The following is an 18,867-nucleotide window of genomic DNA, read 5'->3' as shown; positions in this document are numbered from 1 at the left end:
ATAGTAAACAAATGTAACACTTTAAATAAAATTATTTCTTCTCAAGCCATTGGAAAAAAGTTCTTATTTCTCCACTTTACAGTTATAGTGTCCCTACATTATTTTTATTGTAATTGTATTGCCAAATCAGGTGTGAGATTAGATGTTGGATGTTACATGTAATCTGCACAGAAATCAAATTATTTAACCTCTAAGCCCACAGTACCCCCTCCTGCTGGTTTGCTGTTAAATATTCAGTATTTTCTTGTCATGAATACAAATGGAGGACAAATTAGAATCTACAGACAGCTGACCTGAGCTTCAGATTAGAGACTGGGGGGCCTGTGCTGTTTTAAAATGTTTTAATTATCATAGTCCCAGTAGCCAGTTGAAGGACACACATAAAATCATTTTTTAACAAAAGAAAAAGAAAAAGCTTCATCTTCCTTTTTCTTCTTAATGTGAATGTTTGAGTGTGATTACATTTGCACTTCCATTGGAGCTATGCTAATTTGCCGCATGAAATTAGGTCTATTAGTAGTAATAATTTTTTAAGCCACTAAACATTTACAGTAGTATTTTCTGTTGGTGTGTGTTTTCCTCATAGGAAAGATGATGTATGTTCCTCATTTTATATCATAGACCATAGATCTGTGTTTCCATGTAAAGCCTAATTTAGACGACGGGTCTGGTTGTCCACATTCAGTGTGAAAGTATATGGGAATAATGGACTAATTTAGATGTGATAGCGTGTATATGTATCAGCAAAACATAGAGAACCCAAGTCAAATGAGCTAGAAAGATCATTCTGGGAATTAAAAATATTTAATGCTTCACAGTTTGAGATTTATTTTTAAATGTTGCTACTCAATTGAAAACTTAAAATGTAGAGTTGAAAAGGTACAAGTAATGAACAATTAGAATGTTGTATTGGCTAATGAAATAAAAATTTTTATGAGCATTTACAAAGCAAGGAAATAAACCTTTAATCTTTAAAAAGACAAATTTAAGTTTTATTTTAAAAGGAACTTTCATTAGTATTCATTTTCAAGAATATATTATTCTAATGCCTACAGTCTAGAATTTGCATTTTTTGTTTCTTGTATATGTTTGTGTAATGTTGATTTGATTAGTTATGCCTGACTAGTAAGCAGTGAAACATTTTTATATACCCTTGGGAAATAAATTTGGCAGAAAATCAGCATGAGTAGATTTAATTATCACTCTGAGACCTTTTCCTTTTCTAGCTTAGTGATCCTGAAACTCCATGTGTCTCACTGAAATCTGTGTGGACGCTAAGCTTCGCTTCCCAATTTGTTCCTCCACGCAATGATAAGCCAAGCAATTACTGGTTTATTGATTTTTCATCATGGCAAATTTAAAGTTGATTTTTTCCTGAAAAGGCAGGGGTGATTAAGTGTTTCCCCTCGGTTTAGTACAAGAGAGCTATGTGGCAGAATCTAATATCCTGAGGTCAACCTCTGCAGGCAGATAATACGGTGTCTTGGCCACGTGTTAAAGAGAGAAATCAGGGCTACAAATGTGATAGGATATATGTGGAGACAGTTTAATTTGCTCCATTTATATGAACAAGTCATGTGGCACATGCTTGGAAAACATCATTTTGAATGGGCTTAGAAGTGAGGCCCACGTGGGCAGAAAGAATGAGTGAGTACAAACAAGAAAGATGTTATTGGTTATTAAGGGAATTTCACTATCATTTTTAAATGAAAATAAGTAAACCATTGGTGTCTAAGATCTTCAAAACATAGAGGGAAATCCACACATGCCATTATGAAGATTTGCTGCTCTGTAAAATGTAAAAATAAATAACCTGTCATGTAACAAAATTACGATTAAGCTGTGCATACTAGTTCACAAAATATATACATTCTAATCGCTGTAGGCAGTTCTCTAGCAGCAGTTTATTTCTGTGCTTTTCAAAGGTAGAAGTTTTTTAAACAAATACTCAATGCTTGATTCTAAAATAATTTATAAAATGCTTTGATCAGTATTTGGAAATAATATTATCGCATAGAAGTTACTAATTACTAGTTGTAAGTAGATAAATAGACATTATTGTGAAAAGCTTTAAATCCAGGAGTAAGAAGGCTCATCAAGAGTTTGATTGAATATTTACCATGATTCTCATATAAAATGGAAGTGTCCTGGTTTTAGCTTTTCCAGTTACAGCAAGCAGATACATTTGCTAGAATAGAAAACAGAAGATGCAGTTCTCTATGTGATTTTCTTAATTTATTATTTGAAAGCTAAATATTTTACTTAGGTGTTGAACAAATGTAACTCAGGCCTAAATCTGCAGAGCCCAATTTTCAACTGGTTTTATTATTTTTCAGTATTTCTCAATATTTCCTCATTAGCAATCCTCATTATTACAACTTTATCAATACGATTCAGAAAGATTCTGTTTTCCCCTGGTAACCTAAGAATGAAGATTGTAGGCTGCTTCATGGATCTCGTTTACTAAAAAGCCCACTTGGTTGCATCATCAGTCATTACCTGATGTTAATGGTAGGCTGTACTTTTGGCGGATAACTGAAATAATTCCATGTTTTAAATATTCACATGTTTTTATTTCTTAAAAGAGATAAACATTTAGGTCCCTTTGAAACGGTGGTGCTAAAAGCAAATGTTTTATTATGTGCATTAAGCCAAGCTTAGTTCTGATTCTAATACATATCTGTTTAAACCTTCCACATAGGATACAATATAAATATATGAAGATCACTAATAGCATCTGTTCTCTCACTAAGCACCAAAGCAATGTACAGCACCAGAATTCTGCCTCTGATCAAGTATTTCCCTATGAATTAAACCCATGTGGCTAGAATTAGATTTCAGTTTCCATTCATGAACCCCTTTTCTACTTCATCACTGGATGAACTCTGAAGTTTTGTGGTTTTTATTTTTTCTCACATATAACAGTAACTATCTGGCTATTGTTTGAAATTGGTGAATCTGCCACCTCAAAGTTGTATTGTGAAAGATTTGTGAATTATATTTAGTCATGTGGCAGGTTTACATGAGCTTACTTTTCAATACAGGTTGGCTTATAAATGAGTATGATTTTCACTGACCTGAAGCAGTTCTTTAACGACATTTTCCTCTTGGGGCGCCTGGGTAGCTCAATCGGTTAAGTGTCTGACTTGATTTTGGCTCAGGCTATGATCTCACGTGGTTTGTGAGTTCCAGCCCTGAATCAAGCTTTGTACTAACAGAACAGAGCCTACCTAGGATTCTCTCTTTCTCTCTCTCTCCCTCCCTCCCTCCCTCTTCCCCACTCACGCTCTCTCTACCTCTCTCAAAATAAACTTTAAATAAATAAATAAATACATACATACATAAATTTTCCCCTAAAACAATAAAAATAGCAAAAAAAATCTTTTTTAAAAAAAATTTTTAAATATTTATTTATTTTTGAGAGAGACAAAGAGTGCAAGCGGGGAGAGGCAGAGAGAGAGAGAGAGGGAGACACAGAATCTGAAACAGGCTCCAGGCTCTGAGCTGTCAGCAAGAGCCTGATACAGAGCTCAAACTCACAAACCAGGAGATCACCACCTGAGCTGAAGTCAGACGCTTAACTGACTGAGCCACCCAGGTGCCCCTCTGTCTTTAATTTTAAAAAGTTCTCTACCTGGGTTGATGTGACATTTCACTTATATGTGAAATACTTATACAGTACTTAAAATAATTTAGGACATGATTTTAAAGGCTGTTTTCAATTAATTTCCGTTTCATTGAGTATGTTTATTTGTTCAGCAGTCACACTAATTATCATTTCTTCAGGTATGAAACAGTACAGTATCACATCCTCATCCCTTGCCCAGAACCATTCCAGATATTTTCAGATTAAGAAAATGGAAATATATTACTCTTTCTTTAAATATTCTTCCTTCTACTGGCCTTCAGGTAAATGTTAGTTTATATAATGACTAATTGATAATTAGCCCTTTACCTGATTTCTGGTGTTGACTGAACAGCAGTGACCTCTTATAGTTAGTGGTTGTTTAAAAGGAGAGGTTAGTGTGGAAACTGGATCATTGCCTTGCTATTTCATTCATATCCTTCTGTTAGCAAAACCCCAAATCTGTTCCAAACACCATGTTAAATGCAAGGGCTCTGAAGATAAATAAGGCAAGATTCTTGCTCTAAAAAAGTTTGCAGCCTATTGGGGAAATATGTCATGATAAGTATAAAACAAAATAAATAAGTATAAAACAAAGTAGAAATAAGCTCCTGTAAAGAAATACAGGTAGACTGCCTGTGAGAAGGGGGAGATTACTTGCAGCGGAGAGAATTGGGGAATGCCATGAGGAAATTGCTTACATTTTTCAAATCTGTCAGTATGAACAAGCCTGAAATAAACATGTAGGTGGTGGGGGAGGTGAGAGAATGGCTTCTGGGTGCTTTTACCAGTTCTAGTACCTAAACACAGCTCACCTAATTTCAGCCCCATAGCAGCCCTGTGAATTATGTGTTCTCATTGTGTAAGGAAGGAAACAGCAATTTAAGTGATTTGCTCAAGGTCATACAACTAGTAAGTAGTAGAGCTGGAACTTGAAAATTCATGTTCTAACTTTATACTTGATCCTTGGAACTATGTTACAGTCAAGTAGCCTACACAGCAATTAGACCTTGATCTTGACTTTCACAGAAAGATACTCTGAACTATTCCAGTGCTTCCAAATCTGGCATACATCAGAATCACATGAGGGTGGTTTTTAAAGTATTTAGATTCCAAACACCTTCTACTTTTTAGAATTTGGAGGCAGCCAACCCAAGAACCTGTATATATTCTTAAAGTTTCTTAGGTTATTCTAATTTTTTAGCCAGCACTGCTACATTGACAATATCTATATACAGTTGAACTAACCAGTTACAATCATGATTTTACCACATACCACAAGAATGAATAGTCATGTATTCATATTTAATCATATTTCTTTTGTTAACCAGTCACTGATTATTTAAATATTTAATGGTATAATTTTGAAAGTGTCAAAACTTCCCATCAAAACTTGCAGGATGGTTGCCAATAACTTGGAAGAAAACCCCAGAGACAATAGTGGAGTACCCTTTTAAGAAAGGCTGCTTCACAGATACTCTTAATGGCAAAGAGAACATTATTGTAAGCAAAAACATAGACACCAACAACCCTAAGTTGAAAGGTTCAGGAAAGTTGTATTTTGAATGTGAATAAGTTTTAGGAATACCACAGCCAATTTGTTTGTCTTTCTCAGTCTTTTATATGTGTGCAAGAGTGATATATAATTTTTAAAAATCTGTTTTCAATCTAAAAGAGCTCTTTGAATAGTTATAAAAAGTTCTAAGTGATAAGAAAGCTGTGCCATGGTTTGACAGCTTTTTCTTACTGATGTGGAAAGAATTGTATATTACAATCAATGGCACCTTAGATTTGATGAAATATTATATTAGGACCTGTGTTCTTATTATTTTTGTTGTACTATTTTATCATTTAATTTCTGTGTCATGTTCAGCTCAGATAAGCAGTTCTTTGTGATGATGACTGATAGGACTCTGTTTCTCCCCCAATGCTGAGAATATTAGAAATTTTAGACATTAAAGAGGAGATACTTAGATATTACAGTATATCAAGATGTTATTAGAAACTTTAGAAATGCTAGCAAAATGTCCATTATAAAAATAAAATTCCCTGATAGTTTTTAAAATAAAATTTTCATTTGACAGATGAAAGAGGCCATTCCCACATTAACTTCTACTGTTAAATGAGTAGCTTGTTTCTAACTAAGTTAAGCCAGGAGATGAGTCTCTTTGTTTAACACTTCTTAAAGTAAAAGTTAACATTCTGCCTTTATCTAATTGCTATCAAAGACATTAGCCTATTTGGCTCTAGCATGATTCAATTGCATGAGGTCATGCAGCCTAGCTGTAATAACTTAAAGTGCTTCACTTGGTGATAAGAAAATATATTAAAATGCTCTCAGGTTCATTAGTTGTTGCCTAAGGTCATGTTTTATGGTCAGTCCATTTACTAAAGTTTGTTTTAATAGCACTGACCTGAACTCACATTTTTAAGTCTTTCGATATAAGAAACTTAATACGTTTTAAGAAATTATGTTTGTATTTTAATCCACTTAAAGTTGTTTATTTTCATTTTTCCCACTTGGTAGAGGAGTTGGAAATACATGTAATGATATCCTGTCACTAAAGTATACAAAAAAGATTTTTTTTCTTCAGCCTTAATTTTGAAGACAAATTTTAAAACCTTTAACAAAAAAATTCTGCTATATAAATGGGAAGGCTTTGATTTAATCTCATTTTTTACTTTGATTTCAAATCCTCCTCTATACTTTCATAAATAACCAAATGAGAGCAGGTCCCTCCAAGTCCACCCTTTGTATCCCTTATGAGCATGTGTTGCTTCATTAGGCTGCCTCAACCACCTGGTGTGGAATCTTTGGTCTCAAGAGGCTCTATCAACATCTGGCATTAGCTATGATCTTTATATGTATGCTTAGTCTTTCTATTGACATTTTATAAAGAAAAAGAATGTGGGACAAATTAAGAAAGTATATGGAACAATATAAAATAAAGATAGATATAGATATAGATGTAGATATATAAACTGATATGCCATAGTAGTTTGCAGTAGATAGAAGAAACAAACCAGTAAATGAAAGATCAAGAAGTATATCAAATTAATTTATTTTAGAGCTTAGTGTGATAATATATGATATAAAAAATACATTTATTTCATATGGAATACTGTTGGTTGAGTTATTAATCTAGGGTCAAACTCCAGTCATCTTTATAGAGAGATGATATATTTCAATCTGAATTTAACTGTTGTAGCTCTTTAGTATCATTTTTAATAGATTAAAAATATAGGATGATTTGATAGACAGGAAAAGGGAGTGCTGTCTTATTAACTTTCTGAAAGATAATGTAGTTGAGTTTCTGAACTAGGGAATCTTGAGATAACATATGTAAGTGAGTGTTTTCTTATCACAGAACAACCAAATAACATTGCCCATTATGTCCTGAAAAAAAGGGGAAAAAGGGTAGTGAGTAACTACAACTGAAGTAGTTACAATGGAAACAAAAATACTATGGCTTGTTTTCAATTGAAAATCTATTTCTTTTCTACCTTAAAAATTTTTAGTAAATATGACAAAAACGAACTGATTATTTTTAGTGTAATTCTTTAAATTATCCTGTGTATTTAAAATGAAGCAAATGAGGCACCTCATGTGGAAAATAATAGCAATGTTTTATATGTATATTTATAGATATAGTCATTCCATGTAGTAATATATAATATTTTTATTAGAAGCAAATTATGAATGAATTAACAAATAAAGTATTGCTGTCATTTGTATCTGTTTAATTTAGATAAGGTAAACATTAGACTCCATAATATGTAGGTTTACTTACGGTATAGGACAAGGTTAAGATCACATGGACTAGATCTGTAGGTGAGCAGAGAGAAATTTCTGCCGGAAGCCCAGGAGCTGGAGACTTACTCCGATCTTAATCTGCTGACCTGCTGAGTGATCTTGATTTGTGTTCATATTATACATGTACAGCTAAGATGGAGAAGATTGTGTAGCTATTAAATGCATTACTTTTATAACTTAATGGGACAAAGATTAACAGCAGCATTGAGCACTAATTTAATAAAACAGATTCACTAACTGTAATTTTAGCAGTTGAAGACAAACCTCTCTAATAACTTGGGAGGGGGAGTGGAGACATCATTTATTATTATACTTAAGTGAGGTCAGTACATTAAATTGTATAAAACTTTTGCTTTTCAAATATTATCTTTTCTTCCCTGTTTTAAGGTCAACGGAAACTGGTCATTTTATCATGGTTTTCCTGGTTAATGTGATTTATATAATAGATATCTCATTTCCCGTTGTCTACTAGGAAATAGGCCAGAAGCAAGAACTCTAGAGGAAGTAAAATAATAGCTATAGCAGCACTTTCACTGAAAACATCTTTGCCCATGGAAGACTTTTTTAAAAATTTGACAGATACAGAAAATGGGAAGCATTCTTAATGTAGGTCCCTATAGTAAGTAGATATATAGTGTATAGATGCATAGTACCCTATTTGTGGAAAGATGCAAATTTAAACTGGCTTTCAGAGTCAGATAATCCAGTCAACTTCAAAATTATTCAGGATTTTGGGAGTACTCGGCTTTTTGTTTTTTGGATTTGTTTTTAGTGCGATTGTTTATTTCCTGAGTGAGTATAAGCTCTTTAGATCCCAAATGAAGAATGTTAAGAGTATCTATGTAATTGACCTTGTTAAAATTGTATTGTTTTTAACTGATTGTCAATTCCTAAAAGTGGGCTTTAACTTAAAATTTTAGATAGAGTTGATCAACCATCTGATGTGTATAGCAACATAATATTATTGAAGAAATACTGTCATCTTGAATTATCAAATTATGTGCAGAAATAATGAAAATGATGGTAATTCAGTGTAATATTCATGTAGGATCACAGAATATATCAACAGTGAAAACCTTTAGTACTTTTACTACTTTTGACACTGGTTTGCCTTCTGTATAGAATATGAAAATAAGGGTACTATTTTGATATATTGAAGGGAATTTTTCTTATCTCAGTAGCATTTGTTTATAAAGTTTTTTTTTACTACTAACTTGTATTATTTAATACAAGCCTTTCCTAACAATGTTAAGTAATAAGACAGTTTTTAAAGTCATAATGTATTTTCAATCAAATAGTACTCCCATTCCAGTTGGATAGCTTTGAACAAATCTGCCAAAGCTACTGATAGGCAATTTTCATTACAGAATGCTCTCCAGATAGCTGCAGATGGTATAGAAAATTGATCCAAATGTGTTCTGCTCCAGGACAACTCCAGAAGTAGGCTGGACGTGGGGAGGTTCTCTTGTTATTTTCCCTTTCTTTTTTTCTTTTTTTTCCTATAAATAAATTACCAGTAAGTTCTGGGTAAATGACTTCTGTTCTCAGATACCCTTCAAGTTAACATTTCCTTTCTCTTCTAAGTGCCATTTTGTTTTCTGTCTTTTCCATTAGAAATAAGTAAAGTCATAAAATGATAGAGCTGTGACGAATCTTAAAGATCCTATCTAGTTCAGCTGTCTCATTGTGTCTTACTTTATAACTAAGAATTCATTTTCCCCCATCTCCTCCTCTACTCCCCACCTCAAACAGCACCCCTACTACCCACAGCTTACCAGAAAAGTGCAGTGGTGAAGAGGAAAAAGCCAAACCAAGAAGAGGAAAGTGTTTCTAAGACTTTGAGTCAGAGAAAGAAGTTCTAAATGTCACCCAGCTTGAAAAAATGGCCATTTCTATCAGGAAAACTTGCTCTGGAAAGACAATCTTTATTACAGCAATAGGCAGAAAGAGGCAGTCTAGTATTTTGTGTTCATTAACCCTCCTCATTGGTTCCTGACCTGACTCTGGGGTTTTACAAAAGCATATACCTTCATTTATCTTCTTCGTCAAAGTCATGGAATTCTGGGAAGCAGATTGCAGTAGAGTAAGACTTGTTAAATCCCGAATAACAAATGTTACAAGAAGCCCTAATCGTCACCTACTGAGTGGAAGCAGTAGGTCACTGTTCACAACTAAGCAGTTGCTGAGTGAGAACCTTGCCTTGGAGGTGGCAATAAACTTTTATTCTCTCAACTCAGAAGTAGAGGCTTTTGAAGCAATTTTAGTCGGGTCCCATATTCATGTTTTGAGGTTTGGACTTCTTTGTTTTCTGTTGAGGGGGGAAAGTGGAAAGAGGAATTTGAGCGGAGAATAAGAAATGTTTTTTGGCCTATACTTTCCTTTTGGAGTTGCTTCAAAAACAACTTGTTCTTTTTTAAAAAGATGCTCCATCGATGAGCCAAACTAGAGAAAATAGATTTTTTGATCTATCCAAATAAGTTATATTAGGAATGATTTAAGAGTAGAATGAGAATTGGGGACGCCTGGGTGGCTGTCGGTTAAGCATCTGACTTCAGCTCAGGTCACGATCTCGCAGTCCACAGTCCGTGAGTTCGAGCCCCACATCAGGTTCTGTGCTGACAGCTCAGAGCCTGGAGCCTGCTTCAGATTCTGTGATTCCCTCTCTCTGCCCCTCCCCTACTCACACTCTGTCTCTCAAAAATGAATAAACGTTAAAAAAATTTTTTTTTTAAAGAGTAGAATGAGAATTACACCTGAGGTTGTAAAAAAGGGGGGGCGGGAGGGTTAAAAGGTTTAGCAATGGAATTCTCAATTTTCGTATCACTTCAATATTATGATATTCTCACTTTTATCTTGAATACAGTTAGGGAAAAATTGAAATATTATGTATTCTCAGGGCTTACTTAGCAAACAGAGGAGCAGGATGGCCCAATCAGGGCAAAGAAACCTGTAATGTCCTGAGCATCTTGCCCTGTTGGTGCTGTCTCATTTAGTTTAATGCTCACAAGAATCTGCTAAGGTAGGTAACATTTTGCAAGTAAGGAAACTGAGTCTTGGAAAGGATGAGCAATTTTTTGTAGTCACATTATTAATATGAACAGAACCAGGATTCAGACTCAGTTTGTACATCCCAAACCCTTGATTTTTTTTACATGTTGCCTCAGTACCCATAAAAAAGAATAAACTTGTCTCTAAACAACAGTTCACAAAGTAGATATGTCTGTTGTCACAAAGACTACAAGTCATTAAATCCACAGATATTGGTGAACGATTATTAAATACATAGTACCTTATTAGGTACGAACAAGTGCTTCTAAGATGTTTTCCCCTCAAAAAGCTTCTGTTTTTGAAATTTAATTCATTGGATGCCTTTAAAGGTATATACGTAATCTTAACTTATCGCATTATGTACACTTTCTTCTTACAAAGAAGTATCTCCACTGTGAATTATTCATGCAACGTTTGGTCCATGATTATGCACACACTGCCCTCAGTCACTTAGGAAGCTCAGGTAATGGAAATGTGTTTTAATGACAGCTTAAATCGGGGGGTCACTACACTACAGCCAACCTGCCAAATCCAGCCCACCACCTGGTTTTGTAAATAAAGTACTATTGGAACAAAAACCACACTCACTGTTTGCATATTGTCTGTGGCTGCTTTTGTGCTATAACAGCAGAATCTATTAGTTAGGACAGAGACAGTATGGTCTGCAATGTCTAACATCATTACTGTCTGGCCCTTTATGGGAAAAGTTTGCTGATCCCTGGCTTAAATCAATATCATAAGAAAGTAATTCTAACATCAAAATATAATTTCAAATATAATACAAAATATAATTATACACCTATATGTTATATATAGTATATATATATATATATATATATATATATATATATATATGTATGTATCTCCATACACATATGTATGTTATAGAGACACAGTATACAAAAAAGAAAAATTATCTAGAAATTATCTGTTCTTTTGTGGTATCTGTGCCCTATAGTCCTTCACCTGCTGCTTGGCCCTGGATATTAAATATTAGTATTACATTCCTAGTAATATATATCTAGGAGATACAATTGAGACTTTAAATTTGTTTTATGAATACTTATTCTTCCAATGAATAAGAACATAAGTTTGATTTTATGTATTTGCCACATTTTTGCATACTTGAGAATTCAGGTCTCTATTTGAATTGGATAGTCCTGTAGTCCTCAAACTCTAGTATGCCTCAAAATCACCTGGAAATTGATAGCACCATTCCCAGAGTGTCTGATTCAGTAGGTCTAAGATGGGGATTCTTAATTGCATTTCTAACAGATTTCCAGCTGATGGTGATGCTTTGGTCTGGGAACCGCACTTTGAGAACCACTGGAATAGACCTTGAAGATGGTAAAAGGGTAGCAAGAACCCCTGAAAGTATTCACTGAGATAGCCTGAGTCTTCTGAAAAATACCATACTTTCCCAAGAGAGGGTCTGTGGCATTAAAAGGATTTGTTAAGAAGGGATGAAAAAGCAAAGTACAAAATAGAATATGTACTATAGAAATTAGTTTTGGTATAGTCAACAAATGTAAGGTAACATGCAGTGAAAAAAAAAAGTTGTGTTAAGAATGGAAGGACTGCAGGGCGCCTGGGTGGCTCAGTCGGTTGAGCGTCCGACTTCAGCTCAGGTCACGATCTCACGGACCGTGAGTTCAAGCCCCGCGTCAGGCTCTGGGCTGATGGCTCAGAGCCTGGAGCCTGCTTCCAGTTCTGTGTCTCCCTCTCTCTCTGCCCCTCCCCCGTTCATGCTCTGTCTCTCTCTGTCTCAAAAATAAATAAACGTTAAAAAAAAAAAATTAAAAAAAAAAAAAAAAAGAATGGAAGGACTGCTTTATATTATTTTTCAGTTGAAAGACCTACATGCACATACTGGCCTTTCTGCTTACTGTTTGAGTGACCTTGGCCATATCACTTAATCACACTGAACTTCAGTTCTTTGTGTGCACATGAAGAAAACAATGCCTATCTCACTGGAATTTTGTAGGGACTGACTATGTGAGAGCACTTCGTAAAGTTTATGCAAGTGTGAGCTGGAGGGTATATAACTTCAAAATCTTGATCATGGAAGAAATTAAAGAGCATATCTATTAGGAAATGATCCCATCATTAGAATAAAAGAAACCTTTAAAGTTTGTTAGAGGAAGACAGTGATCAACACTGACTTCACTGAGTTATTACGTTTATTAGATTCATTTGTTACGTATTTCATTTAAATTCTGAGGTTTGGCCTTCAAATTTCCATTAATTTGGGCTGTTTAGACTTTTGAGGTTTTCATTTGTCAAAATTGTTAGCTCATGGGTATTACTAACACAAATATTGATGTGTAGCTTTGGCCTGTTAGCTATCAATGGAAATCAGAAAATCAATATACTTAATAGCTGTTCATTACATAGTTGATGCATTTGCAGGACTATGTTGAGTACTGTCAGTGAGTAATCAATTCAGTCAAAATCTATTACCAGATCACTGCCAGAAATTTTTTATAATATACTGTTTTATTTATGACTTTATATAGCTACAGCAGCACTTTTTTATGAAGCAGTCTTTTGTCTTACAAGATTCACATTGCTTATAATCCGTGGTCTTTTCAACCAGTTGGAAGCACCTACCATCTAGGAGTTATCATTCCTAGATTAGCCCTCTGTTGGTAGAAGTAGTGCTGTAGCTCTCAGGTCAGCTTCTATCCTAGGATTAATTCCATCTAGTCCATTAACTCAGTGAGCTTGTACTTAATGAATTCCTCCTGTGTGCTAATTACTATGGGAGTATGTATCTCTGGGCTTTTTTGTAGTATATCAGCTAGCAGGGGAGGAATGTTTAAACGTATACTATAAGGAGAATAAAATAAATGCCATGCTGGGGGTTCAAGAAACAATTAACTCTAATCAGTAGGGATTTGGGAAGTCTTCATAGGGTGTGGCATTTGAGCGGAATTTTGTAGAAGTATATAATTCACTTTGTGAAGACTAGATGATAGACATTCCAGCATGAGGAAAGAACTTGAAAAGTATTGTGTGCTATAGAAGTTCATAGAAGGGTCAGCATCAGACTTACAGGTCAAGGGAAGATTTCTGGAGAAGGTAAATTCTAAGAGGTTAAGGGTTACACGTTAAGGAACAAAAAAGAGTTCTCTAGATGAAAGTGGGAAAGGATAGGATTGTTCTAGGTAGAGAGCACCGCATTTGTGAAACCTTGAGAAAAGAACTGGGCTCCTCAAGTAATTGAGAACTGAATGAAGTTTAGTATGGCTGAAATCAAGTGACTGGTGTAAGAAAGAGGCTTTATCATGCAGATTTACAAACCCTTCCTTAACAAAGAAAAACCCTCCAGAAATTTGTTAGGGCTAGAGATTTACGTACAGAGCAGATTTTTACAGGTAATACTAAGAATGTCTGTTCTAAATAAAGCATCTTGCTGTAGTAGCAGACCTTGAAAGTCCACAAAAGAGTAATGTTGCTTGATAAGACTAATGGCTTTTCTTGCATATGAAATAAAATGTGACAGTTCTTGCTTTGTAGCAGGATTAGGATTGTTCTCTATTCAGAAAGAAGAGGGAGCAGGGTAAGGATTTCAAGAATGCTAGTTTCCAAATTTTAAGCAAAACCTTTTTATAAGAATTCTTTTAATCAATTTTTCATCTGAGTCATTAGGATTTTTGTGTTGGTTTGTTTCTTGTTTTTTATTTTGTTTTCTTTGGTTTCTTCTTTTTTAAATATTCTTTGCTTCAAATAAAGTTTGCTGTTTGTTTCTGAGAGCTGTAGCCAACCTCAAGGCTATAACTAGGCTATCCCCATCTTCAACAAAGGAGAGTGCCAAAATAGGGATGAGAAGAGAGAAAGCAGGAGGGGGGTGGGGAGTGTTGGGTCCCCTGACACTACTGTCCCATGGGGACTCTCTGATACCCTGTCACAGAGCATAAGATCTTCCCTATCTCTCCCCATCTGATTTGTTTTTCTTGTCTTTCTCATCCTTTTCTTTTTGTTTCTCATGCCTTTTGTGTGAGTCTCTTTATGTCACATTTGTTCCCACTGTCTTTGTATCTATTTCTCCCCTAACTCCCCCATTTTTCTTCCTCAACTGGCCACAATATATATATCTGAGGTCTGTTATGTTTGTTATAGTTAAATGTCATGTTGTTTCCCTCTTCTTTTAAAATACATATAAGTGGAATATTTTACATTTCTCTCCAGATATATTCACTTTTCCATATCTGTAAACATATGGTTTGCTCACTTATAATGTTTATCTTTTTTTTCCCCCACTATGGATCAGTGACATTTAACTGAAAAAAGATCAATCTTTCCTCATTGACTGTACACCACAGGCTAGGAAGAAGCTGGTCGGGGTCATCTTTAATTGCTGTCAGTGCCTGCGGATGCTTTTAGCAAAGGTTGGGTTAGACTCTTTTCCTAGAGTCCATGTAGCATAGAAGATATTATTACTAAAAGGATCTAGGAAGGCTTCTTGGAGTAAGTAACTGTGGTGACACCATTGTACCTGATTTTTAACTCTAACTTTTTCTAGGCACAAGCATCATGTGTGAGGTAACACTCACCTCATGTTCATTTGGTCACCCTGTTCTCACCTGTACACCACACTGACTTAATTTTCATAATAGGTTAAGAAGACTATATTTCTGGGGCGCCTGGGTGGCTCAGTCAGTTGAGTGTCCGACCTTGGCTCAGGTCATGAACTCACGGTCTGTGAGTTCGAGCCCAACATCAGGCTGTGTTCTGACAGCTCAGACCCTGGAACCTGCTTTGGATTCTGTGTCTCCCTCTCTCTCTCTATTCCTCCCCTGCTCACACTCTGTCTCTCACTGTCTGTCTCTCTCTCTCAAAAATAAATAAAGATTTTAAATAAAAAAGAAAGGTATAAAAATAGCAGTAATACAGACACCTGCACACATCTCCCAACTTGCGATATGGAACAGTGAAACCCTTTCTTGCAGTGTTCTCCAGTCTTATCTAACATATCCTGAATTTTGTGCCTGTTACTCTCGTGATGCTCTGTGTGTTTCACTGTATTTGTGTATATCCCCAATAATATAACACTTATGTTTCGATACTTTTTAACCTTTTATAAATGAAAAAAATAGTGTGTGATTTTTTTTTTTATCACTTGCTTTCTTTTTCTGTTCAACATTATGGTATACTTATATCATAATCCTTATAGATGTAGTTAATTCATTTTAACTGTTAGGAACTATTCTGTTTTCTGAATATACCCAAATTTATTCATTCTCCTATTGACAGACATTTGGATTGTTTCAGATTTTTTGCAGTCATAAACATTGCTGAAATATACATAGTTTCTCTCTTCCGGTGCACATATACAAGAGTTTTTCTAGGGCCTATATGTCTAGTAGAATTGCTGAGATATAAGGGAGACACATCTTCAGTTCTACCAAATGGTGCCCAATTTTTTCCAAAGTGGTCAGCGCCAGTCTTTACTCACAAAAGTATTGTATGGCATTTCTGGTTGCTTTACATCCTTGCTATACTTGGCATTTCCACACTTCTTCACTTTTGCCAGTGTGTGGTGTTATTGCCACAATGTGCTGACTGTAAAATGATATCTGATCTTGGTTTGAATGGGCATTTCCAAGATTATTAATGAAGTTGAGTTTCTTCTAACGTATGTATTGGTCATTGGTATTTCTTCATCTGTGGCATTCCTATTCAAGTTTTTATTGTATTTTTCTACTGGTTTTAGCATTTTCAATTTTTTTTGTCATCTAATGTGTTATTATAGATACCTTCTCAGTAGGTCTTTAACGTTTTATGTATATGAATTTATCAATCCTTTTATGTCTTATACTTTTTTTGGTCCTGTTTTATAAATTCTTCCCTAATTCAAGATCATAAGCATATTCTCCTACATTGTCTTGTAAAAATTTTGCCTTTCACAGAGCTTTAATCCACCAGGAATTGATTTTTGTATATGGTGCACTGTAGGGGTCTAATTTTTTTTCGTTTGGGGAACTGTTTATTCCAACATCATTTATTGAAAACTGTCTCTTTTTATTGAGCTGCAATGCCAGCGCCTTCATCAACCAGGCTTCTCAATATGTGTAGAATATTTCTGGCCTCTCTGTCCTGCTGTATGTCCTGCTTAGTCAACTTAATTATCCCTACACTAATAGTGTATGTATTACTAGCCGTATAATAAGTCTTGATATCTGGTAAGATAAGCCACCCACCTCATTTTTCTCTATATGAACATTTTGGTTATGTTTAAGCTTTGCTTTTCCATATACATTTAAGAATGAATTTTTTGAGATTTACTAAATAGATAAGTGAATAGACTGATCCATTGTTATGCTGGGATTTTTACTGAAATTACGTTGAATCTATAGATTTGGTAAGAAATGGTATCTTTATGATATTGTATCTTCTTATCTTTTTTTTTTCAAGATCTAGACAAAAAATCTTTTATTCTGAATTAAACAAAATCAAAACTCCAAACAAGTGGTGCTTATAAGATCCACTGACATTATATTTTAAATTGTGTAAAAGTTTTCCTTAAACCTGAATTAGCTCGAATGTGTCAGTATATCTTTTTTTATCTTACTAAGACCAAGCAATTACAACCAAATAACACTTGATAGAGCTTTGATGTCTGAGAATCCCTGCACATTGGACACCATCCAATTAAAATATCAGTGTAACTTTCATTTATCAAAGAAGATATTAAAAGAAAAGAAAATATTTTATCAAGCTCCCAAAACAAATTTTAGGAGTTAAGTTAGGTTTGAATTGAAGAAAGAGGCCAAATTAATTCTGGAAACAAAGTTTTCATTTGGTGGAAGTTGAAATCCATGTATACATTCTAATCAAAGACCTGTCCCATGTAGGATTTTTCCAGGTTTTAAGAGTCTAACAGGCCAAACCCTTCATTGCCTTTGCTGCCTTTGTTTTGCATTTCCCCTTCCATTTTTCTCACTTTGGCTTCAGCCTTGTCCTTTTCCTTCGTCTCCGGTTCATCCATATGGGGCACTACTGTCCATGCCGGTCTAGAAGACTCTTTTGGTTTCTGTTAATATCAGTCTCCCTTTTCATGTTATCTTTTTCATCTGGCACCATGCATTGAGTTTTGACAATATTTGGGTACCACCACAGTTGATATCTCTGGAACATCTGTCATTAAAATACCACTATCTATTTTAAGAATACTTTTAAGTCTGATGAGTTCCTTTGGGTCATTCTTTTTTTTTCCTCTTTTCAGCACACATCTTCCTTTTCCATTTACTCCGTAGGCTTTTAGCCATATTTTACCTGGAAAACGGGAAACTCAAAAACTCAGAGACCGCACACAGACCACGCTGTCCGGAAGCCTCCACGCTTCGGCCTTCCAGGCAGTGCCTTCCACACACTCCCAGGAGCCAGGCCAGGCGTGCGCTGTATCTTCTTATCTTACGCAGTTATGCAGTGTATAACTCTGCATGCTTACTTAGGTCTTCTAAACTTTCACGATATTCTCCCTAATGGACTAGCGTATCACTTGTTAGATTTATGCTGAGGTACTTTATATTTTTATGCCACTAAAATGGTATCTTGTTTTAAATTATATTTTCTGCTCATGGCTGATGTACACAAATGCAGCGGACTCTTAAATATTGGTTTTGTATATAACAAATAAATTATCTATAGATACTTTTGGGTTTTCTCTACATTTTATCTATTAATAGTCACCTTTATGTTTCTTCCTAATTGTTATGTCATTTGTTTCCTTTCTTTAATGTTATGGCACTGATTAGGACCACCAGTACCTAATAGAAATGATGATAGCTAGCTAGCATAATTACCCTGTTTGTGGGCATAAAGATTACTTTTTAACATTGTACCATTCAGTATGATATTTGCCTTACCATTTTCAATTTGGTTTAGTTTTGGGGAAGGAGGAGTACATCCCTTTTTCAGGTTAGAGATGTTTCCTTCCTTCCCTAAGTTTGTTTCTAATCTCAAATAAATGTTGAATTTTGTTGAAGGCTTTAGTTTTTTAGTTTAGTTTTTCTCCTTTAATCAGACAATTTTATGAATTACACTAACATATCTCCTAATGCTGAACCAAACCTGCGGTCCTAGAGTTACTTCAACTTAATTATGATGTATTATCTTTTTTTACACTCCTGGATTTCATTTGTTTGTATATGAGTTATACTTGGGTATGTATATGTTTGTGTACTGTGTGTGTGTGTGTGTGTTTACTTTTTTACCCTTTTTGTATCTGCATTCATGATTTATTTCTATAATTTTTCCCTTTTAGTACTGTTCTTGACTAGTTTTGAAAGTAGATTTGTGCTAGCCTAATAAAATGAGTTAGGAAGTCAGTTTGAGTTGGGAAGTTAGGAAGAGAATGAATGAGTTAGAAAGTAAG

At 34.8% G+C, this 18,867-nt stretch overlaps 1 protein-coding gene and 1 pseudogene across 1 annotated transcript in view; one reads left to right on the top strand and one right to left on the bottom strand.

Moving 5' to 3' along the window:
- Positions 1–18,867, top strand: part of RSRC1 (arginine and serine rich coiled-coil 1) — a 412,097-nt gene that overhangs the window by 365,635 nt on the left and 27,595 nt on the right. The gene's annotated exons all lie outside the window — the stretch shown is intronic.
- Positions 17,367–17,758, bottom strand: LOC128777301 (protein LLP homolog; annotated as a pseudogene).

Source organism: Panthera pardus, unplaced genomic scaffold, assembly GCF_024362965.1.
Source record: "Panthera pardus isolate Hobbes unplaced genomic scaffold, ASM2436296v1 HiC_scaffold_16, whole genome shotgun sequence".
Lineage (NCBI taxonomy): Eukaryota > Metazoa > Chordata > Mammalia > Carnivora > Felidae > Panthera > Panthera pardus.
The sequence above is the reverse complement of the archived record's forward strand: the minus strand, read 5'-3'. Positions and strand labels throughout refer to the sequence as shown.